We start from the raw sequence: 12,014 nt of genomic DNA, 5'->3' as shown, positions 1-12,014 counted from the left end.
GAGCAATACAATTTTACTTAGTCACTGAGTAGGTGAAAGTTAGCGTGTTCGGCAAAGCACAGCCCGACACTCCGACCGAGTCTAACCGAAGATACGTCGCGTCGTTGATTGTTCTCGCAGCGCGTCGAACTGGTTGGACTCCTGCGCACATAGCACGCACAACATTCATCTAAACGTGCCTGCGTTGCATGCGAAAGAGGATGATGTGAGGAAACGAAGAAAGCTGGCAACGCTCACGCTGGTTCTACGCGCGCGGAGAACGAGTGAGCATACCAAGGAGGAAATTATTTCAAAACTTTCGTCATGGCGCAGGCTTTAAATTTTACTTCTGACAGCGCTGCTGTTGGTTCTTTATGAATCGTACGACTGGCAAAAGCTTTCTATGTGATGTGGTGTGCTGTTATTCGTCGGAGAAACACAAATTTAGCTGATCTTGTCTGAGTTGATCTGTCTACGCAACGTTTTGTTTCGTTAGATATTAAACCATCATTGGAAACATTACGTGAAACTTTGTTTAAAAATTTCACTGAGTAATCATTTGCCAAGAAATTAATATATAATATTTGCAAAGAAATTAATTGTAAGGACATTAAGTTTCCTACTTCTGAACTAAAAATGGTTACCTGTTCCATGAACAGGTAGAACATATGGACGAGTCGCCTCTGCCAGCCACCACCACGGCAGCAACTTTCTTAAGGTTCAAAGTTCTGATTGCACCATTTCACCACATGCAATTGAATGATAAAAAAGAAGTCTTAATCCGGACTTCATTCAAGAAGAATTTGATTTCCAAATGAATGTTGCATGCTCAACCAAACTAATGACTTCTAACACAAGCCAGTTAAGGCCAGGTTCCACATACATTGGCAGTACCCAAACCTTAGGAGATCAGCGCACGCATAGTTATCAGATCCTGAGTCAACGTACCTGCTATATAGGGATACTTCTCCGCAGAGAAATGTATACAATCTTATTGAATAAATTTGACATTATTAAAAAAAAAAAGTGTTAGTTCTAAGCTTTCGATTTTACTCAAATAAATTGTTCAAGCTTAACTGGTCATAATATAAACACATTGTATTCGCAGCTCTCAGGCGTGTCCTGGGGTGTACGAAATTTGGCCTCCTCCCTTTTTATCGGAGTTTCCTTGTCTGTCGACCTCCCAGACGGGTGATGAACTGTTTTTTTCAGAGAGTTTTTTATAGTGAGCTTAAAAAGGCTTATGTATGATAGTTGCCAGAGATTGCAACAACTGTTCAAATAGACATTTAAATAGAATAATCACATTGAGAATATGAATATTTTTTCACTTACACGCAATGGGTTCAAACCATAATATTTTCTTATAACACATACCTGAAAATAAAAGAAAAAATACAAATTAAATATGTGTAATAGAGATAGGTTTTAAGTTTGGATCATCTAAATTTACAATGTTGTGAAAACTCATATGTGAATATGTACATTATGTGGAAGATATTGATTTGAAAAATGTATTGGAAGTAATCACTTTCCCTTCGATGGGACTCGAACCCACGACCCTCAGTATATCCTTGTTTAGATATTCAACTTCAACACTCAGCCTGTCAATCCTGTCAAAATTTCAAATTCTCTAAACCTCCCTCCGGCGGCGGCGTGGGCAAATTTTATGCATAAAAAATCTGCGGAATTCTTTGGAAGCTTCCAAGAGTTCCATCGTAAGTTGTTCCAGAAATTCCTTCGAAAGTTCCACCAGGAATTCCTCCAGAAGTTCCTCCAGAAATTCTTTCGGAAGTTCCTCTAGAAATTCCTACGGAAGTTCTTCCAGGAATTTCTCCGGAAGTTCCACCAGGCATTCCTCAAGTATTCCTCCGGAAGTTCTTCCAGGAATTCCTCCGAAGTTCTTTCTGGAATTCCTCCGAAAGTTCCTCCAGGAATTCCTCCGGAAGACCCTCCAGGAATCCCTCTGGAAGTTCCTCCAGGGATTCGTCTGGAAGGTCTTCCAGGAATTCTTCCGGAATTTTTCCCAGGAATTCTTCCGGAAGTTCCTCCAGGAATTCATCTGCAAGTTCTTTTAGGAATTCCTCTGGTAGTTCATCCAAGAATTTCTCCATAAGTCCCTCCAGGAATTTCTCCGGAAGTCTTCCGGAATTTCTTCGAAAGTTCCTCCAAGAATGTCTCCAAAAGTTTCTCCAATAATTTCTACAGAATCTCATCCGGAAATTCCTTTACGAATTCCTCCGGAGATTGATTCAAGAATTCCTTCGGAAGCACCTCCAGGTATTGCCGCTGAAATTCCTCCGGGAGTTCCTCCAGCATTTTGTCAAAAATTTTCTCCAGGAATCCCTTCAGAATTTCCTCCTTTAGTTCATCCAAGAATTCCTCCGGATGTTCCTATAGGAATTTCTCCTTAAGTTCCTTCAAGAATTTCATCTAAATTTCCTTCAAGAATTCTCCCGGAAGTTCCTCCAGGAATTCCTCTGGTAGTTCATCCAAGAATTTCTCCATAAGTTCCTAAAGGAATTTCTGCGGAAGTACCTTCCGGAATTTCTTCGAAAGTTACTCCAAGAATGTCTCCAAAAGTTTCTCCAATAATTTTTACAGAATCTCATCCGGAAATTCCTCCGGAGATTCCTTCAAGAATTCCTTCAATAGCATCTCCAGGTATTTCCGCTAGGAATTCCTCCGGGAGTTCCTCTAGCATTTTGTCAGAAAATTTCTCCAGGAATCCCTTCAGAATTTCCTCCTTTAGTTCCTCCGGATGTTCCTATAGGAATTTCTCCTAAAGTTCCTTTAAGAATTTCATCTAAAGTTCCTTCAAGAATTTTTCTGAAAGCTTCCGCAAGAGTTTCTTCCGGAAGTTGCTCTAGAAATTTATTCGGAATTTCCTCCAGAAATTCCTCCGGTAGTTCATCCGGAAGTTCATCCAGAAATTTATCTGAAAATTTCTCAACGAATTCCTACGAAAGTTTTTTTAGGAATTCCTCCGTAATTTATTTCAGGATTTCCTCCAGAAATATGTTCAGATTTTTTTTTCCCAAAGCTTATCCCCAAATTCCTTCGGAAGTTCGTCCAGTTATTATTATTATTATTCCTTTCTTTATTTGGTAGGCACTCTGTGTTTCTAAACCCCTACTGTGCCGAGATCTACTGTAGTATTCTGCTGTACAGAATCCACACAGAATCTATTTTTAGATTTCCATTATTCATTATTGTTGTCGTTGCCAGTCCATCTCATCGCGAGTGCATTGTGTCCGTTTGTCCATGTCGTGTGTGTCCAATGATCGTTGCATTGTTTGGTTGCCATTTATCCGGGTAACGTTGGAGGAATGTCTCCGAGAAGAACAAGTTGTCAGTTGTCATCAGACAGCCGTGACGGTAAGGCGCGAACCCCAAACGCCACCGTATGGGCTGCGGATCCGGCGACTGACGAGGGTTTGGTGGAGGGGCTGGGAATCGAACACATGACCATCCGCTTGTAAGGCGAACGTGTAGCTAACTACGCTACGGGACCCCCTCCCTTTCCGTCCATTTATTGTTTCAGAATTTACTCCGGAAAATCTATCAGAAGCTCCGCCAGGAATTCCACCAGGGGCTACTCCAGAAATTCACATGAGAATTCCATTAGATTATTTCACAGATACAAGAGCTTTTAATAAGATATTCGAGAACTCTCCTGATATTCCCTTTGAATTCCTTCCGAAATTCACATGGAATTCCTCTATAACCATCTCCCATACAGCTCTCGAGAATTCTACTCGACTTTTTTAAAAATAATTCTCAAGCTGTTCCTTCAGGATTTATTCTGCAAATTCCTAAAAGAGTTCCTTCAGCAATTTTTCCGGTTATTCCTACAGAAATAGTAACAAAATTTTTCCAAAAATTTCTATAAAAACATTTTTGGATATTCTTCTGAGAATCCACCCGGAAAGTTCTCTTCAAATTATATAATGGAATATTCCCCGGGAACTTCGCCAGAAACGATTGCATTTTTTGGCGATAGCAGTCTCAATAAATAACTTTTTCGCTCCTAAATACGTCTTATCGGACCAACCACGTATTTAATACTTATTAAAACAACTGTCGCCGAAAGACTTCAATCTTACAAGTACAATTTCAGTCATAAACTCTTATATAGAAAATTATCACCCAACTCCAGAAATTACTGCCAAAAAGAAAATTTAAAGAAAATGGAATTTACTTCGAAAATTCTTTCGGAAGTCCCTCTATGGATTTCCTCAAAAATTACTTAAGGTATTCCTTAGAAAATTCCATGAACGGTGCCAAAATATTTTTTTTTTTTGAATTCACGAATCAATTTTTGTTAGAAAAATCTGAGATCCTGAAAAACTTTATAAAATACATAATTCCTGAAGGATTTACTAATCTAATCTAATTCTCAGAGAAATTTTTGGTTTGAATTCCTGGAGGATTATTTGGATAAAAGTAAAAGTACTTGGAAGTAGATAAATGTCATATAAAGGTGAATGAAAATGTGTGTTTCGGGCCAGAACTTGATAAAACTTCAGTAAAAATGTACGAAACAATTTAGCTTCAATGGTCCTTTAATAACCTCGGCGGCGTGTTAAATTTCCAAATGGCTGCGCACCGGTTCATTTTTGACGGCGGCGGAGCAATAAAATCGTCAGCGACGGTGGCGTGGCGGCGCACAGGTCTGAACATAACGCCAAATAAAAGATATAACAGGACTGTTGACAATTAGCTGTTAATGATTTTTGAATGAAAATTCTGTGTCTATTATAGTTTGATTACAAAATTTAAGAAGGTGTCTCCGGCGACAGCTCGCCTACTGTTTTCACGTGCAAAGTTTTCACATGAAAATTGCAATCATTATCGTCTGATAATTATTCAGCTCAACACTGTGTAAAATAGTTACTACCTAGGATAGGATGCGTCAATTAGTCATCAAAAATCGTACCGATTTTCTGTCACAATCGTACCGGTTGCTGATTGGTTGGAAATGACAATCGATTACTTCGATTGGCGGCGACGCGTTTTTCGTAGGGCAGCATGTTGTTAGTTTGGCCGTGTTGCTGGTTTGTAAAATTGATATTAAGAAATTTACGTGAATGTTTGAGTTCGAGTTTTTCGACACAAAACTAATTTATATTGAACTGCAAACGCCATATAAATTATTCTCAATGGTTGTATAGATTTAAAACTGTTGGTTTTAGGCATTATCATCAACTTTTCTGTCATTTTAGATCTAAAACTCTTTTTTTAATTAGCGAAAAACTTCTCTCTGTTAGTCATTCGCTTCTCTTACATAAATAATGGATAGAACGGAAAGAAAAACGTCAAGTTTTGATACATGATGTTTGGAAGATTTTGTACCAAATTAATTTGGCTGCATTGGCGACCACCTCGTCAGAGCAACCGACTAAAAAACAACAAGGCAGTCTCAATTGAATTGTCACATCCTATCCTAGGTTACTACTTTTGGGGGTGTGATTCGAAATTTCCATTTCCTCGAAAAAAAAAAAATTCACGTTTTTTTTTTTTTTTTGAGAGTTGACCAGTTGTAGTCTTAATAGACTGGTATCTCGGCTGGGCTCTCCATGTGATACACAATACTAGCAGACGACTCAAGCTATGTTGCTCACTAGGTCACTGTGGCCTTACTTATTAGGTCACATTAGGCCTCACTAGTATTGTGATCATACCGATACATTATTCTTTCTATCTACAGTCTGTCAATTATAAACCGAACAAATAATGGAAGCTCAACATGTACATAGATGTTTTCTGAATAAGTAGTTAACATGAAAATTTAATTATTAGTTACTTGGAGCCGACATTCAATACGTAATAGTAGTCTATGTTGACAACGGGTGGTACTGTTGCCATTTCCAAGTAACAATTTCGAATAAAGATGTAATGATATCATTCTGGAAGGGTAGTTTCAAAATAGATTAATTTAAGTACTATTGTAATAAATGGACACATTGAAGAGCTTCCCTTATTTTAACACGGTTGAGTATCGGATGTTTGTCAATACGTCGTCGAGTTAATTGTATCCTATCAGTCACAGTAATGTCATATGTTAAAGTTTCAGTAGTCTAATAGTGATCATTATACAAAATTTCTGTCCAGTTGTTCCGTAATTGCTTTTTTGGTCAAGTTCTATTCCTTTTCTAATATTCAAACCTTTATTATTTATTAAAATAATGAGGTCTAAAATTCAGTTATTCAGATTCAGGGTATACAATATTCAATATAATAGTGGATGAACGCATCATATGGTCTATCCTCATTTCCGTAAGTGGTCAAGTTATTAGTCTTGTGGCAATAATAGTGGTACTAGTTATTCTCTATCTTGTGAGTGCAATGGTCTCAATTAACTATTCTAAACAGAACTCTGTCTCTTGTCTTTCTGTCCACCGATGGTCATGTATTTATTTTCGTTTTTTATTATTTATTTGATATCTTTAAATTTCAGTCATTTATTTTACTATCGGTCATTTATTTTATTATAAGGTAAAGGTCAGCGAATTTGTCTTAATACGAGAAACACTAAGTCATGTCCCCTATATATCCGCTAATTTTTCTAACTAACCTAATAGAAGGAAGAGAGAAACAGTTTTTTGCGTTGATCCATGCAGCTAGAGAGACTAAAATAAAAGATTATCGAGAAGATATAATAGATACATTCACTATCTCCAATGCCAAATTAGTAAATCTACAAATTCTACTTTTCACTACTAAAATTCTACTTCAGCTATACGGGTACAAAATGAATTATTGTTAGCTACTACTACAAGTATAAATAGATGTATGCTATTTGGATAAGCGTTTGTTTCAGGGTCTTGTTAGTATTAGAGTTATGTTAGTTAGACCCCTACTGAGCCCTGCCGGCACCTCCAAATTTACCAATAGGCAGTTGTTGTTAGATCGTGCGACACTAACCATTAGTTAACTTGGAGGCATGGTACCTCAAGTGTTTGGTATAACTGTTGACCTTATTTAAGTAAGATGTGATAAAATTTTCTCTACGGAGCTTATTTTCAAACCATTACCATTAAAATAACGATATTCTTGTGAAGGAGATATAAAAAAATGGAAAAATATCTTAATTTTTTAATTTAGTGTTGAACTTAACCTTTGTTTGAAAAAAGCACTCTATTAAACAACAAAAATAAAAATAAAATAAAAATCTTTTTAAGACACTTGAAATATCAACGTCAAGCCCCTTATCCATGGACAGGGAAAAAAAAAATTCACGTCATTTTCTGACGAAAAGCCACTAAAGAATCTTCCAGTAGATCGCAACGGCGACGGCTAGCATTTGAGAAATAAACAGCAATGGTAAAAGGAGAGTGCCCAGTATTGCTCTAAAGACATTCTGCGAATGATGTAGAAACGGCATATCTGCCTGAAATAATCAGTCTTGCAAAAACTTTCCAACAAAAATTCAGTCAGTAATTGACCTATTGAATAATGTACCACACACGTCTTGACAACCGACCATAAAGAAAATATATAAAAACCATCATAATAAGCTAAACGGAACAAGACGAATGCGCAAGGATGATAATTAATTAGCAGGCCGAAGAAAAAATAAAATAAAATTTGCACCCGTAAGCTCAATTATGAGGCAAACAAATTTATCTCATCAACAAACCAAGAGGAGCCAATGAGCTCGCCGAGATCCTGTCCGCATGTGACCATGTATGTGTGTAGCAGCCGTGGAAATAATCCGTCCAAACCCGGCCCGCGTATAGATCACAATCGAAGAGACCAACAAATCGCCGCTAGCTACTGCTGCTGAAACGCGAGCGCCAAACCGTGACTGACGCGCGCGGTTGCAAACTGGTGCCAGCACGCCCGCCTAGTCGGGTTGGTTGGTGGCAACAGGCGACGACGTGTATAATTATCGGAGGCCTTCGCCGCGGTCGTGGTCAATCTGTTTCTGTATGTGCCATGTCTAGAGCGCTGTCAATCGTCGACAAAATTAATGCACGAAAGCGTTCGTTTGGTTTACAAGAACCCCGTGTGCGCGCTCGACGGTGTGTGAAGGACAGGGTCATCCGTGAAGAGAGCGTGAGCGGATCAAACGGAATATCATTGTGCATAGCGCAGTAAAAGGTGGAATAGTGGCTTGAAGTTTGGGAAGCTGCAGTAGACTGTATCATAGACTGTAATCGATTATCATATGAGAAAAATCCAAGTAACTGTAGCTGAATGTATCCCAGAACTTGACCTAACTCGAGCTAAACACGAGACTCTTATACGAGAAGGCATCGCACTTGAGGTCGGAAAGTGCGTATCTTTTGAGATACATCGTAAGCAGCGAATTCAAATGAGATTGAATGTACTGTACACAGCTCTGCGAAAATATTTGTTTGTCTTTCAGTATAGTAATGTATGCCATTGGAATGAAAGGTACATCCTCAAACAAACGCTGCATCATCATCTTGTCTCGTCTCAAGCGGCGAACATATAGAGGTCGCCAGAAATGCTAAACTAAAAGATGAAGGAGAAGATGGTTTCAAACGTGCCGATGGCAAAATGTAGTCATTTTGAAAGCATGCCAGTCGAACAATCTGTGGAGAATTCGTAGACTATTTTCCATTTGGACGTTACACTAACGAGTGTGTGAGAATCGACTCTTTTTATCGTTTTTTATTACACATTGAAAGCAAATTCTGCGAAAACCGATATCAACTTGTGAATTATTATCTTATCACGAGCTTCTTCCCATAATGAGCAACTTCTTCGACGCGCTTATAATCGGTTTGATTCACTTAGCTTCACATTTTGCGTCATTTGTACATCAACATGGAAGTGCCTTTGATCGTTTCCAATCATTCACTAAATTATCACTGAATAGAGCACTTCAGAGCTTTTAGTGGATGACGCTTATGACAAGTGAAATCATCACCGCTATCACTGGAAATTCAACTCGGAATTGATAGCGGAGCACTTTCATACATGTGAACAATGCATCAAAATGATATGATATGAAATTGTTAACATTGATCAAGCTACCGAAAACTACCCAATTATAATGTTGTTAACTTGACCTTAAGGTTTTTATTCTCAACACTTTGAATAAACTTTGAGAATTTAACCACAAAGAGACAGTGATATACACGTTTGCAACTCAAATTATTTCACATAATCCAACCTAAAAGCATATGCGATTAGCAATTGTTATGTGCACAACCATTCACCATCGAAAACCATTAGAAAGCGCATATTTCACCATCGTCCCTGTACTTCTGTTGATTTGACTTGGGATTGAACGACATTGCGGGGCACCCTCTACTGCCCGATGCTTGTTCCCAAGAGCAGCGCGCCCGACAGCACATGCATGCGAAAGGAACAACGAAATCAACCGGCAACGGACAACACACCAACCGGGAGATAATCGAATGTTGTTTTTGCACATGCATCACAAGTAGTGTATAAAGTAATAACACAACACATACTCTCTTTTCACTCCAGTTGCGCTCCTGGCTCTTTTCCGCTTCCTCCTCACACCCAACCGTTGCTATCTGGTACCTTCTGGTTTATTACTGCGCCTTTAGAGGGTGCTTCTCTCCACTCTTTATTACGAATGCCCGCCACTCTCTTTCTTATTTTTCCACTCTTCTCTTCTTATTGTTGCTGCTGCTGATGATGTTGCTATTCCTTCTCGCGGGATCTTTTATTTGCCTCTGTAATTCTTGCACTGCTCTTCTTCGCTGCTACGAAGCGGACAAACTCACTTTATGAAGGCGAACGAACATTCACAGCACAGCACTTCACTTTGCTTCCTCGCTGATTATGCTCTCCTGTGCTCGGCGCTTCTCTTCTTGTGCTTCTTACTTTAGTCGCGCGATTTCTTATGCGAACGTTGATTTTGATACTATTTAGCGCGCGCGTTTTCCAGCACTCCTGTCCCTGTGCACTGCTACACAACAATAACAACAACAATAACAGCTACACAACGGCTATACAACAGCCAACGCAACGGTTTGGTGCTTGTTTGGTGTTGCCCTCACTCTCCCACACACAGAGGGGAGACACACGGTCAAGTTTCCGTGATTGCGGCGACGCGCGTTCCAAGGGCGACGACGACTACGACGAACGGCGGACGGACTGCCGGACGAAGCGAGGAGGGGTACACAACCAGTAAAACCAGAATCCGCGAAAAACCGGCAAGCAAGGAATACTGACTGCGACGGATTTCGCGGCGCGGTTTTCAACCTCGCTGACTTGGGTGGATTACAGTTGGGCTGACTGATCGACACGGAGCGTGACCACCGGCGGTAGAGGTGGCGCGGTAGAAGCCGGGATTGGATCACTCTCTCGGTCGCACCGCACCGCGTGCACAAACACACCGGTACAAAAGTTTTCCTTTATTTGTTTGTGGGATTTCACACGGCATCGGCATCGGTAGCCGGAACGCGAACGATGCGTTTGAACTTGGGAACACTACGACGACCAAACCAACATGTGCGACTCACCCGGTTGGGAAACAAAAGCGAACTGAGTACCGAAATGCTCTGCCGCCGGCCGCTAGCGGGCTGCTGGTTACAAATTGCCTTTGCCTCGCTTGGCTTTTCATCAATAATGCGGTGCAACGGTAACAGCGTTGCCAGACAAGTACTAAGATAGGCAGCAAAACTAACTTTCCATAAAGAATTAGGAACTTTTGCCTTTCTCGTACAACAAAGTTGTACCGAAAGGCTGTATGATGACTCCAAAAACGAACTTTTGATATTAGCCCCGGAGACCCTTAGTGTTATACACCAATCGACTCAGCTCGACGAACTGAGGTGATGTCTGTATGTGTGTGTGTGTGTATGTGTACAAATTTTGTAGACACACTTTTTGGAACTTAGCATTTTCCGAATTACTTGCAACAGGTTGAATTCGACTGGGACCTTGTCCCATTGTTTGCTATTGAAAAGTGGCCAAATCGGACTGTGGAATCAGAAGTTATGGCCAAAATACTATTTATTATGCCAGAAACACGCTAGAAAATACTCATTTATATTTTTTTAGTATTTCTTGCACGAGAAAGACACCAACACCGCTAGGTGGATTAATCAGGTTTTTTTTACAGACAATTATCTCCTTTTTATAGAGTTATCTCCTATATACACCCTATCATAATGCAATAAATGGAAAACAAAAGAGCTTGTTTCTCATTTCTGAGAAAGATTCATATCAGCATCCGAGAAAGATTCTCACCCGAATCCGAGAGGAATTCGCATTAGAATCCGAGAAGAATTCTCATTGACATCTGTAAAGAATTCAAAATCAACGATGTATTCCAAACGAAATCCAGAAGAATTTACACTGGATTCCCTTCGGTATCATTGCACTATGGGGAAAGTGATAGCCAAAAATCGAAAAATTATATTGCTTTGAGTAACGTGTCTTGTATGCCGGAGTTCTAACCTAGATTCCCAAAATTTCAGCCCACTGTGATAAAAACTCATTGTGTGACAGACACCAGACTTAGGAAAATTGTGAAAATTTTAGAAAAAAAAGGCATTTCAAACAAATGCAATTTTCTCAGCGAATAACCGTCCAATTTTTGAATTTGATACACCGTTGGAAAGATAATTGTCTAAAATATAAAATGGGTATGTTGAGGTAGTTGAGAGTGCACGGGTAATAAAAATTGGCAAAAATTGGGTAATTATTGAGAAAAACGTATATTTTTGCCTAAGTTGGACTATATCTATATCTATACCACCACAGTTTAGTTTGAGGTCTATACTATCTGCGGAACGAGAATCCAGCTGCGGATGAGCGTCATTTTGGCAAAAGTCCGAAAACGGATTTTTTAATTTTTTTTCTTTGGTAATTACGATTATCGAGCATAACAAAAACCCAGATTCCAAACCCAGGGCTTCCGCTTGTACCTCTCCTATTAAATCTTAAGCACAGCAACCTCATTCTAGTTTTGATTTGCATTTGAACTGCCCCTAACATTGAAAACAATCGTTTAAGTTTATTGTTCAAGAGTACGTAGCTCAATACTGGGTTAAATACTAGTTACACCTTCCGGATGCAAT

The 12,014-nt window shown here is 39.4% G+C and overlaps 1 protein-coding gene across 17 annotated transcripts in view; it reads right to left on the bottom strand.

Annotated features, from left to right (window-relative positions):
* The window catches only part of LOC134223676 (C-terminal-binding protein), a 307,370-nt gene that overhangs the window by 122,645 nt on the left and 172,711 nt on the right, over positions 1 to 12,014 (bottom strand). For 2 of the 17 annotated variants that reach the window (XM_062702877.1, XM_062702885.1), the window contains exon 1: positions 9,432 to 10,465. The exons of the other annotated variants lie outside the window; for them this stretch is intronic. The gene's annotated coding sequence lies outside the window, so the exon portion shown is untranslated. Of the gene's footprint in view, positions 1 to 9,431; positions 10,466 to 12,014 lie in introns of those variants that run through there. 17 annotated transcript variants of the gene reach the window in all.

This window comes from Armigeres subalbatus, chromosome 1 (assembly GCF_024139115.2).
Source record: "Armigeres subalbatus isolate Guangzhou_Male chromosome 1, GZ_Asu_2, whole genome shotgun sequence".
In the NCBI taxonomy this organism is placed as follows: domain Eukaryota; kingdom Metazoa; phylum Arthropoda; class Insecta; order Diptera; family Culicidae; genus Armigeres; species Armigeres subalbatus.
This window is presented reverse-complemented; position numbering and strand designations above follow the sequence as displayed.